Below are 25,809 nucleotides of genomic sequence, written 5' to 3'. Positions count from 1 at the left end.
ATTATATAAAATAACCGAAGCTTTATATCTCACCATGAAAGTTTATTTACAATCATGTACAAAATTTTGTTTTACACTTATTGAGTAAAAGCTCGATCGGTTACAAGCATGCTTCGGTACAGAACATCCACTCGTCGTGTGTAGCGTAGCCGAAAGAGAGAAAAAAAATATGGCGGATGGCCTGCACATGTTTTTATAGCGCCACCTGGATTTTCAGATGCAGCGCTAGGTTACAATTATATTGGCCCGCCTAAAGTTTTCTTCTTTTCCTTTGGCCCGCTCTTTAAAAAGTTTGCCCATCACTGCCTTAGGGGATCGTTACCTGAAGAAGAACCATAATGGTTCAAAAACATTTGTAACTGTTGTAGAGTGTGATGATACGTGCACTGGTAAAAGGTTTATAGATGCGAGTTGGATTCCATACAAGATTTTTACCAGGGCTGCGGAGTCAGTAAAAAAACACTCAACTCCGACTCCAACTCCTGATAATTAATATTTATTTGTATAAAAAAATTAATTTTTAACAAATATTTAATAAGAGGAGAAAGGAGCAATAAAATTCAACATCTACATATCTTTATTCTATAACATTTGTACTTCAATTTCAGCTTTCCAGAAAAGTCAGTCCAACTAAAATGTGAGAGATCTAGTTCCTTGTTCAGAAAATAAAAATATATAAATATATACTCTGATCAATTAGTCTCACTTATTCAGAAAAATAGAGTATTCATTTAGAGCAGGGATAATAAAGAATGATTCAAAAATATTCAAATTCAATTAAGTCAAAACAATTTTACTACTAAACACAAATACTACAAAGAAAACTACATATTTAATAAATTAAATCGCTGCATTTTGTATTTAAAATAAATGAATTATAACAAAATACAAAAATATTTTTAAAAATTAATAAATATATAATAAATTTTCTTTCATTTAAATACTAAAAAACAATTAAATTTGAAATGTCAGAGTCGACACATTTTTCCTGACTCCAACTCCACCTCCACAGCCCTGATCAGAAGAATGAAAAGTCAAGCAGAATCTTTCAAACAGAAATTTCCTATTTTGTAGACTTTTCTCAAAAATTAAAATTTTTCTTAAATCCTATTGCAAAGGAAATCCAAGCAATTGCAGGAACAGAAATGAAAAATACCACTTTGCATGAATTACTAGATAAAGCAAGCAATTATTTATTGTGCTGGACTGCAATTATTAATCATTTTTTTAATTTATTTAATTTAAAATACATTTTCTCCACCTCAAATTAGTGGCTTGTCCCTGTACATCATACTTTTCCTTTAACAATAGAGTCATGCTGGTCATCTAACTCACTCCTTTCAGGGGAAAATTTTTGAAGTGAAATACAGGTATACCTCGTCTTCCATCGGTAATTGATTCCAGGAGAGGCGACATAAGTCAAATTTACTTGTCTCCAAATCTACTTGTCACTAGGCTAAACCATAAATTACCATTCTGATATAAAATTACCATTCTGAAATAAAATACAGTTCTGTATTTTATTTATTAATGCATTTTTAATAATATATGGTTAATAAGGATCTATTTTAAGCTTATAAACAAATAAATTTTAGTTTTTAATATAGTACAGAAAAAGTAATCTAAATTTATGAATGCATGTACTGTAAATACAGTACATACTTGTAAATTTATAAATTTTAATATGATATTATGTGCATTAAACATTTTTCTAGTGATATTATGACTTCAATATTTGTGGTGGACAGATGTAAAGTCGAATAAAATGACTTAAACTTAATTTTTATTTTTCCGTATACTTTGACAAACGACGTATAATTGGAAATGACGTAAGTCGAGGTATACCTGTAACATGATTTCCAATTTGCATTGGAAGTTTTTATATAGTTAATATAGTTAAAGAGGCCTCCTGCCTAAGCTTTTCATATCTGGTCTCAGCTTTCATCTATCTAACTTCATTCTCAAGATTACGGAAAACAAATGGACGAATGAAAGTGGGAATTTATAGGTCTACATTCTTTTCAAATTGCAACCCAATTAAGCAACTACAGATTAAAATTACAAAAGTGCAAGACAATCAAAAAAATCCGTTTTCCTTGATTTTAACTTGATCACTTAATAAGTTAATCCATCATCATCAAATTTATTTCATAATAAGTATGCATTAGAATTACACTAAAAATTATTCTTTTTATTGGCTGTACAGTTCTTTTTCTAAATATCCTAATTTAATAGTTTTCAATATTTGTACAATGTTCCAAATAATAATTCTAATAGTAAGGCTCTGATGTCTGTCAGACAAAAGTATTTTGGTTCAGATTATTTATCAGTCCAATCATATAAGTAATTGTTACAAGACTATACTAAATATCATTGTATTTATAATTTTATTAGTAAGGTAAATGGTTAATGGAAACTAATTTGTTTTGTTTAAAATAATATTTTTTTCAAAATTTTAACCACCAGGAGGTATGGATTTAGTATATTAGTGGCTGTTTCAGTGTTGGCAACATTTATGGTCGACACTTTTGGGCATACTATAATTAATAATTATTTAATTTTTCCAGGTGATTGTTCATTTTTTCCCTTCTATATAGCTTTTATAGAATTTTTGTTTGCGTTGACTATTCACTGCCATTTTTGTGTGTATTTTTCTTTTCTGCATATAATTATTATTATTATTGTCAGTTTTGTTTTGTTATTGTTATTAATATTATATTGTTTTTTTTTTTTTTTTTTTGTTATTAATATTATATTGTTTTTTTCTTTTTAATGGGCTTATTATTATGTGCTATATTGTTATAATAATGTATTTTGTACTGGAATTGAGTATTAATGATTATAATGTCTTTCTTTTGTTGTACAGTAGTACCTCAGGATATGAAATTAATCCGTTCCGAAACTGAGATCGTATCATGAAAACGTCATAAGGTTAATCATTCCCCCCCCATACGATTACATGTAAAACCAAATAATCCATTCCAACACGAAAAACACACTCAAATTAAAGCTAAGCAGTACATTGAAAAAGAAAAATAACAACAACTTTAGTAAGGAAAACACTGAAAAATGCATTTTGTAGTCGTAAATGTATAAATAACCATAATAGAATAATAATTGATAAAAAAAATGTATTTTTATCTACACTTTACCTTTGAGAATAGACAATGGTGGAGGTGTAAACTGGTGGCGGAGGAGAAGGAGAAGGAAAATGATACTAAAACTTAACTTACATAACATAATGTAACAATAACTTAAAAATAACTTAACACTATTTTTTAACTTTTCTGTTTCATATATATATTTTTTAAATGTTTTATTCACTGCTTTTTGCTTTCTTTCCTTCACTTCCACCAGCACTTTCACTGGATAGAGGTCACTTCGTAAAATATCTATTCAAAGAGAAACTGGCTTTACCTACTTTTTAAAATGTTTCTAAAATTACTTAGGGAAATGTCATACTTTGAGCAGCAATACAGCCAGTGTGAACCTTTTTGGGATGTTTCTTTTCAATAAAATCAGTCACTTTCTGATAATACCTTAAGATTTCCTTTACCGAGCAAGATCCTTCCATGATGAAGCAAACACGCGGACTGAGACCAATGAACAGAAGTGAATAAAAAATGGCACTGCGAACTAATGTAACGTTGTATGTTGAGTTTTTGTTCATACCGTGGAGCAAAAATATGTTTGAATTTCATGTCGTATCCTGAAAATTTCGTATGCTGGAGCGTTTATATCCTGAGGTACTACTGTAATATGCCTGTACATACTATTAAATACTATTAAAATCCTTGTACTATTAAATAAATAAATAATTCTATTATTAATACTAAGAAAAATAAATTTCAGTTTTCATAATGTTTATAAGGGTCCATTTACACACAACAGTGACGTGACCGTGCTATCAGTGAGTGGTCATGGACTTTCCTGAGGATAAATTGGCTATGACAGCTATATGTTTGGATGAAGAAGAAAAAGAAATGCGACCAAGAAAGTGCCACAAGTGGGTACATCAAGCATGGACAAAAAATATCAACAGAATGGGAGTTTCATACTCTTTATAAAAAATTGAGATGACGAATCTATATTTTTTGAATATTTTTGAATGTCCCAACATGTATTTCATATTTTATTAAACAAAACAGAGAAAATATTCATTTTGTACCCAATGTCCATGTATTTTGAAGGAAAGAAATCAAATAGAACAGGGTGTTGATGTACCATTGCAATTAAATGTTCCTCATCCATTGGAAAACAAAATTTACCGTCAGTGAAAATATCGCTCCTGTCAAATGTACTTTCACAGTACGGTCACGCCACTGCCACTGCACAGCACTGTGAAGGACAAGTCTGGACAGGGTGGTTTAAAACTAGGTCAATGATTTCCCACTGGGAAAAATTCACTGCATTGTGCCAGCACATCACTGTTGTGTGTAAATGGACCTTAATTCTTCATCCATTATCATATTTTGTTTTTCCTTTCAGTCACTTGAAGACAAATGAGGTTCAAAAACATTTGACATAAACAGATTAAAGCTTTTTTCCCCCATCAATTTTAATTTAATTCTATTTGTAAATTGTCATTTTTCATTATAATTCTATCTAGCACAATTATATAATGTCTACAGTTCCAATATTAAATTAACAATTATTCTGTAATATTGATATAAACTTCAAATAAAGTTAAAAAACCACACCAATAGAATATTCTATAAAACAGCTTCTAAAAAATTTAAACCAAGAATAAACTACAGAAAGCTTTTATTATAATCTATTAGTAGTAAAATAAAAATTATTATTGTAAATTGTAAACACACACAAATCAAACCATGTCATTAATTTATACTGAAAAACAAAGTTTTCTTCCAGAATTTCTAAAAAATAGTTGTAGTTTTTTACTTTATTCTTAAACATTTTATGGGATAATCAAGGAAAATTAAGCTTTATTGCATATTTATGAGAGTTTTGCAATAAAATAATTGTGGTATGTAATATGATTAAACATATAAATATTCTGTTAACAGAGTAAGTTTCCTAAATTTCTACAAAAGTTAAGAACCTGAAGTATTGCAGATCTAAAAATTGCATTTTATGTATATGAAATAGTTATGCAATCTATTAGACAATAATATATTACTTTGTGATGAATTTGAAAATAACAGAATGATTCATCACGATTAAGGATTTAAAAAAAACGTAAAAAAAAGCAATAAATTCAAATAATTATAAATATATCAATACAAATAAATGATTATTGAGCTATGCTTTTATAAAAAAATTAATTATTTTAAATTGTTAATTATAACTTATGTAAACATATTTAAGTTATTTCTAAGATTAATTTTGATTATTTTAGATATGATACGTGACAAATATATAATTTAAAATGTGTTAATGACTTAAAAACATTTGAAAGTTATTTCAATTTTAGAAGCAAATGTTCAATTTTATCCTCAGAAAGAAAGAACTAAATGTGAATAATACTTGTTCTTATTAATAAAATTTCCTGTTTTGCAGACAGGAATATTTATTTTGATTGAACTGTTTTGAAAAGTCTAAAATTATCTGAAAAACTTTTGCTATTCATCTTGTACTAAGTTTTTATTTGAAAAAATTACCTGAATAGAGATGAGATTAAAAAAAAATCATTATTCTACAAAACTTTCTTCTTTAAATGATGTTCTGTGTCATTGAAGCATTAAAATGATTAAGAAGACTAAAAGGAGTTTCTTGTTAGTGTATTTGGAATTCCTGTAAGTGAAAGTTGGGCATTTAAAGATGTCACGGTAAAAAAAATTCATCTACACAGTATCATTTTAAAGATGTTTTAAGCATTTTACAGGTAGCTATAAAAGTTTTTTCAGTCTTTACTAAAGCCTTAGTAATTTTGATGTTTTTTTTTTTAATTGTTGTTGGTTCAATAATTAAGTACATGTGTAATTGTTATTTTGCATTTAAAGAATTAGCTTTTAATTTAAAAATTTTTAGAAGTTTTATGCAAAAACATTTATTAAACATATTTAAGCCATAAATGTTATATGAATTTACTCTTCTTTAGGAATTAACATAACTCATTATTTATAGTGTGTTATTAATAACTTTTAATGTAATTAATTACAATTAGTAAAACTTGGCACCATATTTAAATGTAAAGCTAAACAATCTGCCAAATTATTGGGCTACAATATGGCTATGTACTTAATTGTACAAGATGGCAACATTATATAATTGTCTACCTCTAGACAAATTATTTAGTACAGTATTTAATTAAGTACATAGCCATATTACAGCCTGATAATTCAGCAGTTTATTTGGTTTAAACCAGAAAAGGGGTGGGGAACCTGTGGCCTTTTGGAGCGTAATGTGCAGCCTTCTATGGCCTTCTTAAACAAGTCATATTGAATTTTAAACTTAAAACTAATTCTTTAAATTTGAATTTAATTAAAATCCAACATCCATTAATTTTACATCCAGGGTTAAATATTTTACAAAAAAGTTTAAATCTAAAACTTAATTTTTGAATTTATAAAATCTTTTAAATTTAAATTTTTAAATTTCAATAAAAGTGCTTATTTCCAGAAACCAAAGCAAAAACTTTAATAGAAACATTTTCATTCTTATATTAGAACATCCTCAACAAATTTGAATATGATAACTACCATTAACTGTCTACATCAGAACAAATAGTGAAAAATTTTATATTAGCAAATAATTCAATAAATTCAAAAGTAAAAAATACATGTAAACATTACAATAAATGGGTCAATAAATATATGAGCATAATAAACCTAAAAACAGTTCAACTAATCCAATCACATAGCAATTACAGTAGAGCGTCGATTTTCCGAATCAATTGGGGACTGGGGTTGTCCGGATAAGTGATATTTCGGATAACTGATTTACGTACGAAAAAATAGTTTAACGTATCCGATGTCGAAATTTTTCTCCGTTGCATGTCGCTTCGCGTTGAATTTTCGTCGATGTTAAGCCTAACAAAGACTATTGTATCGTTAAAAATTATTTTTTTATTTTGTACAAACAAAATAAATATATTGAAAAATATAAAAATAATAAAAAATTATACTTCAGATGTTAATTTACTATCAAAAACATAAAATATTTGAGTAGCCCAAGACATAACCAAAGTTTGAAGCGCCACAGCACTGGCGAAAATTTAAATTTGCAAACTGGAATTCTTTCGGATGATTGACTTTCGGAAAATCGACGCTCTACTGTATATATGAGGAAAAAGTGCCTAAAATGTCTTACAAATACCTCATTCATACACAGGAAGAATGCAGAAAGGCTTGCTATTACATCTAAGAAGCTAGAGTTTTCTGATAAAAGCCAATAAAGTACATACATCTAGCCCATCTGCAGTCCAGAATTAGTGAGTCTTGGACATTTATAATGTTAGTACCAAAAAACAAGGTGAACGTAAAATTGTTTCACCATTCTGATGGAGGTATTATCTAACTATTGCCTAATGATCAGGAGACTTTTCCAGCAAACAAGCATATCTTTAAATAGGGCTCACTGCATTAACATAGTGCATGGTTGGGAATTCTTACTAATGGAGTCTGTATACTCCTGAACACATTTCTGTAGAGTTATCTAAGTAAAGCCCACATAATAAAAATCATTAATTTGCTTACATAAGCATATAATATAAATGCTTGCCTTATCTCTATCTTGCAATGACTCCTTGTCTAACTTAAGTGAATGCATAATTGCTAAATGGTGAGAAATGTTAAGTCTGGTATAAGAAGTATATAAAAACCATCATAATTTTACCCAACACAATGAATCTATTCTGCTTGTTTGACATCCTTTCATGCTAAATGCTAATAATGATTATGCATAGTAAGCTTTTGATGAGACCAATACTGACAGGAAAAACCATGATAAAGTATTGTAAAATTATGTAATAAAATTCATGCTCCCTGTTAATTTGAAATGAGTGGTTAATTCCCCTTTATAAGCACTCAAAGAAGCAACTGATTATGTAAAAAGTACAAACTACACCTTTATACAATCAGAACATGCTACTTTAATTGACATTAGCAAGTGCTTTCAGATTTTTAGATCACACTAAATTAAAACCTTTAAAAGCAATGGAATATTGAACATCAAATGTTACAAAACATATACATTCAAAGAATGTGTAGCTGCTATTAATTGATTTAATAAGTCACACAAATTAATATTTACTCTTTAAAGTCTTGCTTTTCAAATGCTCTCTGTACCAATATGACAAATGCAATTAATGTTATAATGAAAAAATGATTGGGGAATATATTTATAGAAATACAAAATTATATTACTCTTTATATTAATAATAATGGAGGTTATATAAAATCTTAATTAAAATTAAAATAAATTATCTTTCCAATGCATTTCTGAGTATTTTTATCTCATACAAAACTGAAATATTGCAGTTTTAAAATCACAAAGCTTTATAAATAATCTATAAAATATTACAAGATAACTACTGTAGATATTACAATATTGTGATGTCTAACTTTAAAATTTAACAAACTAACATATATAAACATCTCAAAGCATGATATTTTATCAGCCAAACAATTGCCAGATTAATTAGCCAGGCTTCCTTACCACTACTAATTATTAATTAAATACTGAGTAATTTGGTACTAGAGATAGGCATTAGGTACCATCACTTATTAAATTTAATAATTATAATTAAATTAATATTTATTAACTAATTTAGAAAACTGTAGAAGAAAAGAATCAGTCTGGAGAGGGACTCAAACCCATAACTGCCACTCGCCATGTGAATATGTTGTCAGTTATGCCACCCAGACTTCCGTCTAATCCAGTGTTCCGCAACCTTTTTCTACTTGCGGCACACCAAAATGTTATTCCCCTCAAAAACGTATGATATGATACTATTAATGGAATTACATAATGCCACTAACCTATTATTATTGTTATTAAACAGATACCAACACCTGTGAGCAAATTTTCTTTACATATAATTTATTAGAATACATAAAAATGGGTGGCTTGTAATAAAGAATAAACAAACATCATCTTATTTCATCAGTGTTGCGGCAGAGAATGAAATACATACAAAAGATAAAATAAGAAACACAACAACACACATACATAAGAACATACAACATACATACATAAGAAACACAACTGTGATAAAAATATATAAATAAAATTTGAAATTAACAGAATATGTAAACGTTCACGTCACACCTTTCACTATGTGACGGTACATCAGTGTGCCGCGGCACACCGGTTGTGGAACACTGGTCTAATCCTCCACTTTCAAACACGTTTAATTTAGATATAACCATTCTCGGTTACTTATGGTACTAAATGGGGATGACTTCAGCATCCACAGCTTATAATTTTCTCAAATAACATTTAGCCAGCTACACTTTACCCTGGCATGTTTATATATATAAACATCTCAAAGCCCAATACAATACTACCAAATTACTCAGTATTTAATTATTAATAGTAGCAGTAAATTAGTCCAATTAATCCAGCAATCATTTGGCTTATTTTGACTAAATTTTTTTTTAAATTAAAAAGATTTATCAATTTGTATAAAACTATAAAATTGTATTCTAACAAAATTACAAACTCAAAATTAAACTTGTTTGATATTTAACATGCATGTCAAAATATTTTCTTAACTTATAATAATAACGTATTAGGTATGATAACATACCCTGCAATAATATAGTAAATACTGTACAATATCATATTCATCATTTGATGATCCTATCATGTTTACTGATAATATTGTATTTACTGGAATACTGATAATGTTAACATTCAGTAGTACATAACTGTTATCAGATACTTTTTGTTTAGAAATAAGTATGACAAAATTTCTTAAGAATTTTACAGAAGCAATGATTTATTAAGTAAGAAAGTGCTTATTAGTATATTATGCAATTTCTCAAACTGACACTTCATAACATGTCTGCAAATATTAAAGATAAATAAAATATTGCACTTTGAATCTAACTTCATTATAAAGTAATTTTTAATAAATTTTTTTTAATTAAGCAATAAAAATAATTTCCTAACTGAAAAAGCAGTGTAATTAGAAATACTGAAATATTTTTATCAGCCAAAATATAGATTTAGGCTGATAAAAATAAGTAAACAGTCATAGCTATTATGTTTACCTAGCAATATTATGTAATATTAGCTATTATGCAGTAATTAATATTTTTAACAATTTTTTAAAACATTATTTTTGATTTAGGAATCTTTCAATATCCTATACATAAATACATAATGTAAAAATATTACAAATTTCAACAAATGTACAAGCTCGTTCACCTTTGTATTGATAAATACTATTTCAACAAGAAGATAATCCTAAATATTTTTCTAAGTGATAAAACAATGACTGATGCAAACTTTGAAAAATGACATTATTCAATTCTTTCAATTTAATAGTTCATATTTTTCTCTAATATTCTATGACAATTAATTGCTTTTAGAGTTTTGGAGAAGGATATTCTTCCATCATATACAAGTATATCCCAGGTATAGAGATATCAGGATACAAAAAATACTATAGATAATTTTGCAAGCGGTACAGATATTGTTTTTCTGGTACTCTCCTCCACTAAGCTTTGTTCAACACAATCTAAGCTACTAACAGATAAAAATATCGCATTGTATTACAAATTCATAAAACATTCTAACTTTGTTGAAGTATTAAGTATTATTGTACTGTTAAATTCTATCCTGTAACATAATTACATATACTGACAAATTAGTATAATTAATTAAATTTATCAACTTAGTTTTCAAACTGTCCTGTAGTCCACTGACTACAGCACCAATCTTTTAATAACTTTAAACCAAAAATTAAACATTTATTATGGAAAAGAAACTACAATTTAATCATCTGTTACAGCTTTACGCTGATCTTATGTGCGTGCTACTTTTATAGCATACACATAAGATTAGCAAATGACTAAGTAAGATGTGAATAAGCCAAAGATTGTTGAGATAGTTGTGCAGAGTGACAAGAAGTAACAGGATCAAGAAGGACCTTCTTGAGAAAATTGCTAAGAAAATTAGACAGGCAAGATTATGGTGGTTCAGACATGAAGAGAGGAAACCTTTAGATTAAGTTATGCTGTAAAACTTATGAAGCTGGAACCTCCTAGAAAGAGAAGAGATGGGCCAAAAAAATGATGGTTTGATTGTGTGCTTGAGGATATGGAAGCTCTTGAAATTCATTGGAATCAGGCAAAAGACAAGGTAAAGTGGAAGAAGGCAATCTGCAGCAGTAACTAATAAGCTGGAGAAGAAATAAGATTAGCAAATCATTCCTTTTCTAAATTAACTTCAATTTATCTAAAAGTATTGCAAACAAAACGTAATAGTTATTGACTATTCTCTCTCATACAATAAATTTTTTCTCAATACCAATGATATAAAAGATATTCAAAATATTAATTTTAAGTATATGGTACACAACACATACCTTGAACCTGTTACCGGTGTGGGTGATATAACGGATAAATATATTGCAAATGTTTTCAAACATTAATAGTTCTTCTTCAGGCGATAGTTAATGTTTGAAAACGCTTGCGATATATTTATCTGTCATATTACTCACACAAGTAACAGGTTCAAGGTATGTGTTGATTTCATCCTAGTGTTCTTTGGATGTATTGATAGAAGTTTATATGGTAAACCAAATAGAAGCATTTAATTAATTAAAAGTAATTAAAAGTAAGCAATCATTAGTTTCTATCCTAAAAAATTAATATATATATACTGTAATAAACTATTCTCACAAAAAATTGTTTGGGATTATAATCAAAATAACAGTGGGACATTAAAATTGTTTTAACAGTTAAACTAGCCTTTCATTTATTTTAAAAATACAATATTACTAATAATGATAGGCAAACTAAGTATGAATTTACTACAAACACTTCATAAGAAAAAAAATTATTTATCAGACTTTTTATTCCAAACTAACTATAAATTGTTTTCTTATTCTATATTCTTATATCAAAACTATAATCAGAAAAATATAGAATATTAGATAAAACTTAAAATAGAAATTGTAAAATATTTGGTCAAAGAAAATAATTTAGTTCAAAAAGTACTTTAAATTATGTCTTTTTACAAAAATCAATAAAGTTTCAATTTAAAATATTAAAAAAAAATTGAGAAAATCTATATACTTCATTTTAACACATGAATAATTAATACAAAATGATTCTCTTCCATGCAAATTAATTGATAATATATTTTCTTACTAGAAAATCTTTCACTAATTTATCAAAAGTGAAATAAAAATTTTGAATAATTTCATAGTTTATTCAATATTCCCTCTACATATTTTTGAATTAAAAATCAAATTATTAATAAATTATATTCAAAGTGAAAATATTTTTACATCTCATACTAATACATTTTATTAATACAGTACAGAGTATAATTCATGTTGCAGGAAATTAAACATTTATTTTTAATATTTAAATTCTGAGAAAAATTAACTTATATTTCAAATTCATTATTTAAATTTCTTTTAATATATTTTATTTTTTTAAATAATTTCTGTTTATGCAAAGACGATTTTTTAATGTAAACATATTAAAAATTAATATATTTTCATTAATCTTATTGGCATTATATACAAATAATTTAGTACTATGAATTTTATTATTATTAATTTATCTCATCTTGAATGTTGTTTATAATTTGTTTTGAAAACATTGAAGTTTTCATAGTAAATTTACCTTGAAGATGAGCCAATGATCTTGAAAACATTTGAATTTTATTTTTATGTATCAGTTTGTTCCAAATAAAGAACTTTGTTTACATTTCAAGAATTCTGACGCATTTTGTGGCTTTGAACCACAGAATATAATAGAAATATTTGGAAATTCTTATACCGTAATAAAACAAAAAAATTAAAACATATTACAAGTCTTTCAAGCAATTTTATATGTCTTTAACTTAACATAAAATTTAAAATTAAATTTAAACTTAAAAGTTAGTTTATTTTGACTTTTAATGTATAATGTAAGGATTAAGTTACTAACAACAGATTAAACCAAAAATAATTGTTTTTGGTTTAATTAATCTGTTGTTAGTAGCTTAATAACCAAAAATAATAATTTTGAAGAAATTCTTATCTGGACCAATAGATAATTGGTCCACATCACTGTTATTTGATGATTGTGGCATTTTCATTAGTATTCTTCCACACATGATTTTTCAAAATCCACTTTGGCACACTCAAAAGAAGTATTATAATATGGATACATTCCTAAAAATACTTTGAAAAAAAAACTAATCAAATCTGCCAAAACTCTTCAAATCAATTTTTATACTGTTTCAATAATTTACTTTACTAAAAGTGTTGCAAGTAACATGGATTAATGCTAATTTATTGACATAATACAATTACATTATTAGTGAATTTATTGTACATACGTTGTTTAACAATATTTGTTGTTATTTGAATAAAATTTAAAATGTCTTATCTTAAACATGCTCATAAAAAATGATTTCTTACACTAAAAAGTTCAATTTGGTTTCCAAACTAAAAAAAATTGTACTACATCAAACAAAATTTATAAAAAAAACTCTACTTCTTAAATTTTCAGCAAACAGTATATTATTACTTCATGAATTTTTGACTAGCTTAACCAATCTGTTTTCCATCTAATTTCAATGCATTGAGGGCAATGTACAAGATGGTGTAATGTGGAACTATCATCATAAAGGAACTATACTTGTTAATGTTAATTAACTTTTAAATTTGATTCTAATTGTTTAGAACAGATTTTTTTTAAATGTATGTAAATGCTATTCAATTTCAGATTGAAAAATTTCTGAACTTATGAATGTTTAAACATTTTGGAACAACTTTAAAGATAACCTATGTTCATTTCCAAATGAATCAATGATAGTTTGTCCTATTCCTTTTTTCATCTGAAGTTGATTAGTTAAGCTGGTCAAAAATATTTAAAATAATAAAACACTGTTTGCTTGGAATTTAAAGTAAATTTTAGAGATTTATTTACAAAAATTATTCCAACTGGGAGAGATAAAGTGGCACCTCAGAATACGAAATTAATCCATTCCGAAACTGAGATAGTATCATGAAAATGTTGTAAGGTTAATCATTTTCCTCCCATACGATTACATGTAAAACCAAATAATTCATTCCAACACGAAAAACACATTCACATTAAAGCTAATTAGTACATTTAAAAAAATAACTATAGTAAGGAAAACACTGAAAAATGCATTTTGTAGTTGTAAATGTATAAATAACCATAATAGAATAATAATTGATTAAAAAAATGTAGTTTTATTTGCACTTTACCTTTGAGGATAGATGACGGTGGAGGTGTAAAACCGATGGCAGAAGAAAGGGAGAAGGGAAATGATACTAAAACTTAACTTACATAACATAATGTAACAATAACTTAAAAATAACTTAACACTATTTTTTAACTTTTCTGTTCCATATATATATTTTTTAAATGTTTTATTCACTGCTTTTTGCTTTCTTTCCTTCACTTCCACCAGCAATTTCACTGGATAGAGGTAGCTTGGTAAAATATCTATCCAAATAGAAACTGGCTTTGCCTACTTTTTAAAATGTTTCTAAAATTACTTAGGGAAATGTCATTACTCTGAGCAGCAATACAGCCAGTATGAACCTTTTGGGATGTTTCCCTTCAGTAAAATCAGTCACTTTCTGATAATACCTCAAGATTTCCTTTATCGAGCGAGATCCTTCCACGACAAAGCAAACACGCAGACCGAGACCAATGAACAGAAGTGAATAAAAAATGGTGCTGCGAACTAATGTAACGTCGTATGGTGAGTTTTTGTTCGTATCGTGGAGCAAAAATATGTTCAAATTTCATGTCATATCCTGAAAATTTTGTATGCTGGGGTGTTCGATCCTGAGGTACCACTGTACTATTAAAAATTTATGCTAGTAGTTTTTCAAACTTTTCTTTATGAACATTAAAAAAGTAGAAAACTGTTCAGCAAAAAATATAAATTTGATCACAATGGAGATAAAATTCAAAGTACAGTAGAGTCTGTTTTTTATATTCAGTTTAAAAATTATCTGTATTGATAATGAATCATCCAATAACATTAAGTGGAGTAAGTAAATAAAACTATAATTAGTGGTTATTCTGGTTTAAGTAACTGACAAATAGGACATTTTAAAACAAAAGTTTATAACTTGAAGATTTATTAATTATAATGATCATCACTTATAATAATTCATTCAGTTTTCTTTCTCCTTTTTTTGAGATGCTGTCTTTAACCTTTCAGCAGTGTGTTAGTCAGATATGGTGATATACCTATGTAGTGGAGAATAAACAGGAAATTGTTTAAAGTATTTTTCCATGCGTTTTTTTTCTAATTACTGTTTCGGAAAAAGATTTTGTAAACAGTTATGTCTAATAAAAAAAAGTCTTTTTTTATTGTTACATAATTCCTTTTTTATGTGATTTTTTTCGCGGTAGTTTTTGGCAATATCTGCAAAAGAATTTTGCAGATATATCCATCCTTCACCAATGCCACACAATCGCCCTTGACGGATATATCCGTCGGTCACTGCTGAGTAGTTAATAGCTAGCTAGCATGTAATTGAAATACAGAAGTCTACTGTAATTGAGAAAATAAAAATTAAGATGACTAATGATTAAAGCACAGGTTAAGACTGATATCAATAACTGACAGATAACAATTGAGTGTTATCAGCCATATGTTGAAGCCACTAGAATGAAAGATCAGTTTAAAAATGCCTATTTAACTGAAGCTTAAAACAATGAACTTAGACAATGCATTTTATTCATAGTTCAAACAAAAGCATAAGCATTGACTAGTCATATCCATTTTATAAAAAAAAATCTTTTGAATTGAAAATTGAATAGCCCAAAATGTGTTGCAGCAAATTAAATATATTTAGGGGTAAAAAACAACCATTAAATATGACAGGAAAAAAGTCTATTGATATCAGATTGGTTAAATAATTACTTCCAAAACCTATAAAATAAACTAGTACAATAGAATCCACTTACTGAAATTATTTTGGAAGTCATTTATACTGATGATAACCAACAGATAAGTTTAAACAGTGTAAATAAATAAGATTACAATTAGTGAAAATCCTGGTTTCATTGATTCTGACATTAAAAGGACATTAAAACAAAAAAAAATGTATAACTTAATAACTATAATTAATAAAATTTTTGTTATTAATGAAATATAATTAATCCATTGTTATATGTCTGTAGTTTTTTTGGTGATACCATCAGCTAGCATGTAATTGAAGTTAGAAATGTCATCAATTTAACTACTATACTACAAACAAGTAATGATTAAAACAATTAACATTTAATTAATATACTGATGAAGACTGGTAATGATTGCTTAAAATATGGCAAGGGACAAAATCTAATAAAAGTGACTAAAAAGTGACATACTTCTATTTACTTAGCAAATAAGTTTTTGAATTTTTTACAAAATTAGCATAGTAATAATTCATCTATTCTCCAGAATGGTTAGTGCAAGAGTTGCTTCTGAATTTCTCACAACCTACACAATGAACTATGAAATTGATCACACAATCACAAACAGGAAGACATGTAGCTACAATGAATCTGAATAACCAAACAAGAACACAATAAAAATGTCACAACATAAAGCAAAATATTCCTTACTCCTTTATACAGTATTGTTAAATTCCACAGACAGAAATATCAGGATAGATTACTACAGACTTTAAACAAGAGTTATGGTATCCATAAGTTGCTATTCTCCTCAAGGTGTCTTTCTTTTTCATCCTGTTCTAGAACCAAAAACTCTGAATTAAATGTACTTGGAATTCCAAAAAGAACCAACTCTTCAAGCATACTCTTTTCAAAATTTAATATCTTTGAATACAAAAACTTATCAGTTGTACAATTAATTCATGCATAGAGGAAATTACAGTATGTGAAAACAAAGAAAGAAAAGAAAATAACCATCATATGCCAATCTGAAGGAAATAATACTTGTATCACTGCATAAACCTGAAAGAATTAACAATCCAGAATATATCATTCAAATATATTTCATGCAGAACAAATTTAATTAATAAAGTTTAAATAAAATTACTCAGAGCATATTTACTTATTTTAAAGACATTTTATGAATTAATTATATATTTATTACAATAAGTACAATTTTTATGTCTGAAAATATGTGCATTACAAAAATTGAAACTATTATTAGATTTCATGCTATAACATCATTTTTAATACAATTAATGTATGATGACAATTTATTTTTGGTGTTGCTTTTATATTCTTTCTTAAGAATACAAAAGTTTATTCTGATGAGGTATGGCCATGTAAACTGAACTTTTCTAAAATCATCAAAAAATCAAAATAGTCCAATTTTAAGACTGTTTTTAGTTGTCAAGTGATAATGTTTTCTAGCTCAGTCTGGCCCATCTTTGGTCCTGGGCCAAGAAGAGCTAATTTAAAAATTTATGAACATTAACTCTTCATTATGAATTCCTTAAGGGGCCTCCCCTTAAGGAATTCATAATGAAGAGTTAATGTTCATAAATTTTTAAATTAGCTCTCTCTGCTAAACATATTGTTATATTTATGTTTAATAAAATTTATCAAACATATCTTTTGATTGTTTACTGTTTATAATAATTTTATTACTTGTTCTTCTATTCAATTTTGCATATTTCAAGTCTCAAATGTTAGGAGGAACCTAGGCCCAGGTCTGGTAAGCCCATACCTAAAGACGGGCCTTCTCAGAGTAATTTTGTGAAATGGTGATGAGCTATTAGCAAAGGCACATGGGCCATACAAGTTTAACAACTGCCCCCCAGACACACAAATCTCAACATGACTCATATCTTTGCAAAGTGAGTTAACTGGTAGCCACAGATGCACCAGCATTAAAATTGATTGTGATCTGAATTAATGCAGTCTGATGGTTGTTGTTTACAATCTGTAACAGGCAACAAAGACCTTGAACATCAACATGGACTTTTCACCTATAGGTATTGTGTGGGGCAGCTTTTTTCCAGATGTTATTATAGTATTATTGTAAATCCTTGACAGAGGTTGAAAAGAGAGATCTAAATACAGCAGTTATTTCACATAGAGAGCATCCCATCTGTTTTGCACTTACTATACATCCATAATCAAAGTTATTCATTCATTTTTTTTTTACCCTTTATCAAGAACCTTTAGGTCAATTTACTCCTGCTTATATAGCCTATGTTGCAAAATCAGCACAAATAGATAACTCAAAATTTGCAGTAGTGACAAGTACTGTGCATTGGAAGTGTTTCCATTTTTCTGCCATGTCAGTATATATAACTATACTAACTAAATAAAAAAAATTGATTGCAATAAGCAAAATTTTATAAGTACATTTGAACTTATATGTTTTAGAATATGCTAATTATCATATTAAAAAGCTGATAACAATATCTATGATTACAGTAAGTAGATTCTACTATATTATAAAAATGTTATCACTAAAAGTATTAACATCTTAAAGAAAAAGAAAGGGTTCTTTCATACAAAATTATTAATAAAATGATAAATCATTAATAAAACATAGTTTACCATAAAATTATGAAATGGATATTATTCAAATTTGTCAGTTTATTTATTTTGTATCTTTTTTTCCAAGAAAACAGACCATAGATTATCTGATTCATTCATTTGAAATCTTCAGATATCTCTATTATAGACACTGATTTTGAATGGTTAATCACAAGTCTAACAGAAGGTATTGCTCTATATCAGGCCTGACCAACCCAAATTGTTTTGTGGGCCACAATTTAGGCAAACATGCTTTAAAAAAAGTAAAACAAAATGAATAAGATTTTATTGTTATGCCAAGAATTTGTACTTGCACTTGTGCATTATAACAATGACACATGCAAATTTTCATTTATTTAATCATTTTGGTATACACATAATGGGAAACAAAACTTTTAATAGATATATAATATCGCTTAGCGGGCCACATAATTTAACATGACAGGCCACACGAGGGCCGCAGGTTAGCAGGCCTGCTCTATATCATATTCAAAGTAGGCTTTGAATCTATGCTTTTAATGGAGAAATATTAAAATAAGAATGATAATTTTTTATATTTTTCAGCTTTAAAATATAAATACAGTAGAATTCTGTTTTAATGTTTCTCCATTTTTGCTTTTTTACATGCTTTAATTGTATTTTTATCTTTTATTTTATGTATTTGGGTTCAATTGTTAAACGGGAGGAAATCTTACATCATAAACAATGTATTTCCATCTGTAATTGTGATAAATAATTTTAAAATTTACTCCAATTTTATGTTCATTTTTAATTGTCCTGACTCCTACTGTTGCATAAAAACAATAGACTTTAGACTTTAACTTTAAGCAGCAAGTTTTAAAACTGCACACCCAAACTCACTTTCACTTTTAATATTCACAAGATGTTAGATGATTTTTGTATCCAAATTTTTTGCTTGCTGCACTGTTATACAAGCAAAAGAAGACTAGATTAAAGACTGATGTGCATTTACATTTACATTCTAAATCACTGTACAATGAATATCAATAATTGATATTGTTACCTGAATAGTATTGATGCTAAAAAATTTTCAGTCTGATTAATTGTTTTTATTTATGAATTAGACATTTTTTGGAATATTAGTTCCCATCATCATATTGCATATTATCACTATTATACAAACTAGAACAGTGTTTTTCTAGAACCATTTTTGCTTTTAAAATTTAAATACATGTTTGATAGAGCAGCTTGTCTAATTAAATAAAATAAGCAATATATTTTCTTAGGATTAGAAAATAAAATCAAATAAAAGAAATAAAACTAAATAAGAGTAGATATATAGCATAAAAACTACACATAAAAAACAGTTATATGAGAACTTAACTACTGTGTGTTCTAATCTGTATAACAATGGAATTTAATGAAGGGAGCTAATATCCTGAAAAATTTGTAAATAAAAATGTTTATTCTTCAGTTTATATTATGGAGTCAAATATTGTAAAGAATGTGATATTGTTACATTGTTATGTTAATGTGTATACATTCAATCAAATTATTATGAAGTTGCATAATAAACTGTTGTTCAATAAAAAATAGCTGCCAGTAATTTACATTGTAAAAATGTAAATTGCCAGCAGTCATATTTTATTGAACTATATGTTTTGATTTATGATATCCATCACCAGATGTTTTTAAGCAATTTACATGTTATTGCAGAGGCACAGTCTCTAATAAAAGGTCATCACTGTAAGTGAAATTTTACATTTTGAATTGTCAATGGTGACTGTGAAAAGACAGATTATGAAGAAAAAATTTTTATTTGTACTCTTCAATATTTTTACAAAAAACTATTGTCTTTTGTTTGTGATTAACATTATTATTGTTGTCATTTCACTCATTTTCAGCCTCTAGTATAATGTAAATTTAAATATGTTACAATTAAATTTTTATGTTGCAGAAGTAATAGAAGAGATTACTATGCATAAATATTAATTTTATTCATCATTGTTGAGTTTTATCATTTTCCCAAATCCCTATTTTGTCTCAATTTTAGGCTGAAATTTGCTAGTTTCTGAGAAAGTAAGAAATAGGAGTCCTACTGTATTGAAAAATAACAAGAAAATTGTAAAGAATCCTCTCTCGTGTGAAAGAGAATATGATTCACTGTTTAAAATCTAAAAATTTTTCATAGAAGACAATTGAACTCACTCAAGCTCTTCAATAGCTAAAATAGTGAACTTCAGTAGTATTTCTTTCATTATCTGCTTATGCTAAGAAATTTAAAAAAAATCATAAAAAGCTGGATTATTTGTCATCACTAATGCAAAAGACATTATTAATAAAAAAAATAATAGAAGAACAGTATAAACATAGAATTGGTTTCAAGCCCCTCCAAAGCTACCAAAACATGCAGATGCTGAAGTCCCTTTTAACAAATAGTAGAATGTATGCATAAAACATACACACATCCTTTAAATCATCTGCAGATTACTAATACTACCTAATAAGTAAATAGTTGTTATACTGTATTGTTAAAGAATAATGACAAGGAAAAAGCTATACATGCTCATTACAGACCATTTAAGTCTACACGACACACATCAGCAACAATGTAACTCTTTCTTTCAACACTTAGGGGCTGTCCATAAATGACATTCACACTGGACAGGATGGAAATGGTTATGACAAGTCGGATAAGGGAGGTTGAACTTCAACGGATGCCAGATTTATTTCATTAAATTTTATATAGTTTATGCATTTTATTATTCATAAAGTGATAAAGATTTTAATTAAAAGGAGAATGAGTTTTGTTGAACATCCAAAGAGGGGGATGGAAACTTGGACAAACTGGGGCAATGAAGGGAGGGAGTAAACATTTCAAGAAAAATATGGATGTAATTTATGGACATCCCCTTACATCTTGCTTTTATTTGATGACCTGGAAGAGTAATACACAGAAAAAGCATAGGATAAAGTACAAGCAAATTAAAGTTTTGCTTTTTGAAATGTTTTTCAAATATTTTCAATCTGCAGATGAGTAGTTTGTGGATACAAAAGGTTGACAGTACTAAATTTCATAACAGTGCATTGAATTTCTTACATTATTTCTATTAGTATCAATAAAAAATATAATTTAATAAAATTTACTGCTGGGACAACAACTATAAATTTGGAAAAATTAACAAAAATTTCCTATGGACAAACTGTAATGGTGTCCTTGCTTTCTGTCCCTTTGCTTTTTGCCACCACTAAAGTATATTTTGTAACTTACCATTTTGCATGCCAAGATGGGGAAGTAGCCTCCAGATAAAGGTCTACTCCACTGCAAGAATTGTTATTTCCTGCTGTTGTACAAAGGAATAGAAATCAAGGAGGACCATTCATCCTAGGAAATTTTTGTTAATTTTTCCAAATTTATAAAAAATATAATGTTTCTGATGGTGCATTTTGCAATTGATCTTTTTTGTACCATTTACGAATAAAATATAAAACTGTAAACCACATAACTTGAAAAGCAAGGAGAAAAAATGTTAGAATAAAAATCAAACTTTAGCTGTAACAATAATGTACTTTAAAAAATAATTTGTGGTCACCCATCATTTAATTTTGATGGAGTAGACTCGACCAATTAAATTATCTATATTATTATTTCATAAATTTGCTAATATGCTTATTTGTATAAAATTTCTTTGAAAGAACTAGCAAGTTGTTTTTATTAACCTTATTTTCCTATGTCAGTTTTAAAAAAATGACAGATAACTACAACTTTTGTCAGGTATAGTACATTTACGCAATCCATAAGTAAAAAATAATTCATATCTTTATCATTATTACAAAATTTTATTTGAATCTGATGATAATTAGGAGTTGATAATTCCAGCATAGTAATTCACTAACAAACAAGTTTGCAGTACCAAAGAATTCATCATCTCTGATTACATCTAAATTGCATTTATAAAAAAATATGAAATTTCTTAACATTTTACTAAATTCTGTTTCATATGAATGGATAGCTGAGCAGTTAAAGTTGCAGCCCACTGCTCCATAGGACCCAGGACTGAATTCAGGGTTGAAAAACCTCAAGAATTTTTCAAGGGGTGGTCCTTCTGGGCATGTCAGAGCCAGTTCCTCATCATCTGGGTATGCCATTGTGGGCCTGAATAAAACCATAATGGGCTTGCTAAAAAGTGCTCACAGGATGGAGAAAGTTAAAAAAAATTCTATTTCATGATTACTTTCAGTTCAGTAAAATTAGAATCAATCAATGTTCATAGCAGCTTATTTCATTTTTTTGATTTTTGTTTTTCTCCAATCCATCAAGTATTTTTAAAATGTTAAAAATTAATCTCAATTATAGAAAATTTTAATCAATTTCTTTCTTTTCTTCACTAAAACGTCACCTTCAAACTAGATAAGTAAAGCTTAAAATTAGCTAATCTTATTTAATGAAAAATAAGGCCTTTTAGTGATATGATATGTCTCAATATTTTACATACAGGTTGAAATAATGTGATGATTCTGATAATTTTATATTCCAAACTGATTCAATCAATGCAATGTAAGTCCACAATCAGTAAATGTTATATACAAGAACCATATTATTGTACAAAATGTCACTGGGTAATAGCACAACAAAGTTAGTTCACATTACTAATTACTAATTCATGATACTGTAAGTTGGTATATTTATTAACTAATACTATATATTTTAATAACTATTTCATAGAATAACATAAACTGGAGAATATTAGAAAGTTCTGTAATATATACTGACACTTAAGAAAGTCTGCTTTTTATTTTCTGATGAATTAGTTTTAGAAGTAACAAATTTTAAGAAAAATGTTAACTTTATTGCTGATTTTCTATAATTGTGGGTTCAATATACAACTAGCACATTAACAATTAACATTAGAATTGTAAGACTTCACAACAAGCCTAAGCACTTCATAAATTTATTACACTTAAAAATTTTGTAAAGTTTACTTCAGTATTTTTAAGCAATTAAATCATATTTTTATAAAAAGAATATATGACAACATAATTTATATGAAAAATATTTTCAAGTTAATACTCATCTTCAGTGGAATTTACAACTCAAACTTGAATAAAGATCACTTATTTTGAATATAAATTATTGGCATTACAAATTTTTAAGAATGATTCAAATAAGTAAAATTTATTTGCTATTAAAGTTATTAATAAAAATGTAATAGTTTTTCATCTAATGTATCAATGTGTAGCATTTCAAAGATGTTTAATCGGTATAGAAGTAACTTCAGTAAATAAAAAACTCACTATAAAAAAAATCAGAAATTTTAGGTGAGGTTTAACCTTCAAAATTTCTCCTTTGATCCTACAAAGAGCAACATGATAAATGGAAAGTGTATTGAAGACATGAATTACTGTAAAAATAAATTTAAAGCTGTTAGGAACACCAAAGAAACCATAACTCCAGCAAAATACACAAGAATTTAACAAATAAACGTTTTCAATACCTTTAAACTATCGTCCTCAGATTAAGAACAGTGTTCAAGAAGCAAATAAAAATTTGTACATCAATTTTTAAATAATGGTAAGAGGCCATACAATCAGATGTGAGTGTAATGATGTAGCATGGCGGAAAAATTATAAAAGGACCTTAAATAAATTCGGCTTCTTTGGCATTTCTAGATTAATATTCAGTTTTTTGAGTCAGATTTAAAGTTATTAATATTAAAAAAATTTCGGTACAGATTACTTTTAGGTGATTTTTGTAATACATACGTAATACACGTGTGTACACACACAAATTACCTAAAAGTAAACTTCTATTAAAATTTCAATATGAAATTTGAAAAAATTGAATTATTTATTTCAATTTTCTTTCAATAAATTATCGAAATTTATACAATAATAGCTTCAATAATGGTATTTATTTTTCCCAAGTAAAAATTCTGCATTATAAATTTATAAGAATTAATACAAGAAAAATGCTCCTTTCAGTGTTTCGTCACTCCATACGTCACACAAATTATTTAAAAGACGATAAAAGAAACAATAAAACAAATATAAAACATTAGAATTAATAACAAATAAATAAAACGATAAAAACATTTCTTAACTTTTTCTACAAATAAATACATTTTGCTGATGTTAGGCTTAAACAGTAGAATATATAAACGAACATATTTATCAAATATAGACAAATAACGTTTTATTTAATTATAAAATATACTTCTTTGTTCTTTTTTCCATGTTATTCGCTTAGTTTACGTCATTAAAAAGAATGAAATATTTGAAAAAATTATATTTAAACTTACCTCGACACTGCACGACACTGACGACATGCCGCCATTTTTGTCGCTCTTGGCCAATAAATAAAATTTTCGAAGTAGTCAGTTTTTGTTGATATATTTATTTATTAATATTTGTCTATTTACAAATTAAATTTATTTTTATATACTTTTACTTCTTATAAAAATTAATTTATTAATTCATTTAATATTCGAACATGATTTGAAAACAAATATTTTCGTTTATTATATATTTTCCCGATTTTTAAATTTTATTTTACAGATACAGAAATAAAAGTGAGTAAAATTTAAATATTTTTGTTTAATATATTTTTTTTAATTTAATCTTTATATATTCTAACTATAGGGTTTCTTCTGGCTCATTCGCTCTACGAGTTTCCAATATAGATTATTCGTAACAAAAATTTCATGATGATTCTTCGATTCCCGGTGCCATCGTTTCCACTTTTTATTTTATTTTATTTTTTACGGGACGTAAAAACGTTCCTGACAATTTTGAGCTGTACTTTATATATTGACGGCCGGATGATGAGCAGTCAAAGTGGCAACCTACCGCTTTGAGGGACCCGTGATCGAATCCGAACGGGTCGAAAAATCTCCAGGAAATTTTCGGGGAGTGGACCATCCCGATATATCGGGCCCTGTCCCTCACCACCCGGCCGCTCCATTATGGGCCTGGCCAAACCCATAATGGGCTTGCTAAAAGAGGCCCTTTTAGTATCCACAGGGTGGAAAGAGTTTTAAAAATGCTGTATTTTATATATACAGTTGAACCCCATTTCCACGTTCTTCAGTTGTACGTTTTTCGCAATTATACGTTAAATATTTTCTCCATTAAAAACATTTCAGTTATACTTAGAAGTGTAGTCCTAAATTAAAAAGTGCCAGGGAGCTAACCGAATCTCTGAGTTTGAATCGCCACAGTCTAT

General features: G+C 27.5%; 1 protein-coding gene across 1 annotated transcript in view; it reads right to left on the bottom strand.

The window, feature by feature from the left end:
• The window catches only part of LOC111636613 (cold shock domain-containing protein E1-like), a 92,917-nt gene extending 67,962 nt beyond the window's left edge, over window positions 1–24,955 (bottom strand). The window contains exon 1 of the mRNA XM_023381895.1: window positions 24,887–24,955. The gene's annotated coding sequence lies outside the window, so the exon portion shown is untranslated. The remainder of the gene's footprint in view (window positions 1–24,886) is intronic.
• Between the last annotated feature and the right edge of the window lie 854 nt (window positions 24,956–25,809).

Source organism: Centruroides sculpturatus, unplaced genomic scaffold (genome assembly GCF_000671375.1).
Source record: "Centruroides sculpturatus isolate CEXI.00-Female unplaced genomic scaffold, Cexi_2.0 scaffold678, whole genome shotgun sequence".
NCBI lineage: Eukaryota > Metazoa > Arthropoda > Arachnida > Scorpiones > Buthidae > Centruroides > Centruroides sculpturatus.
This window is presented reverse-complemented; position numbering and strand designations above follow the sequence as displayed.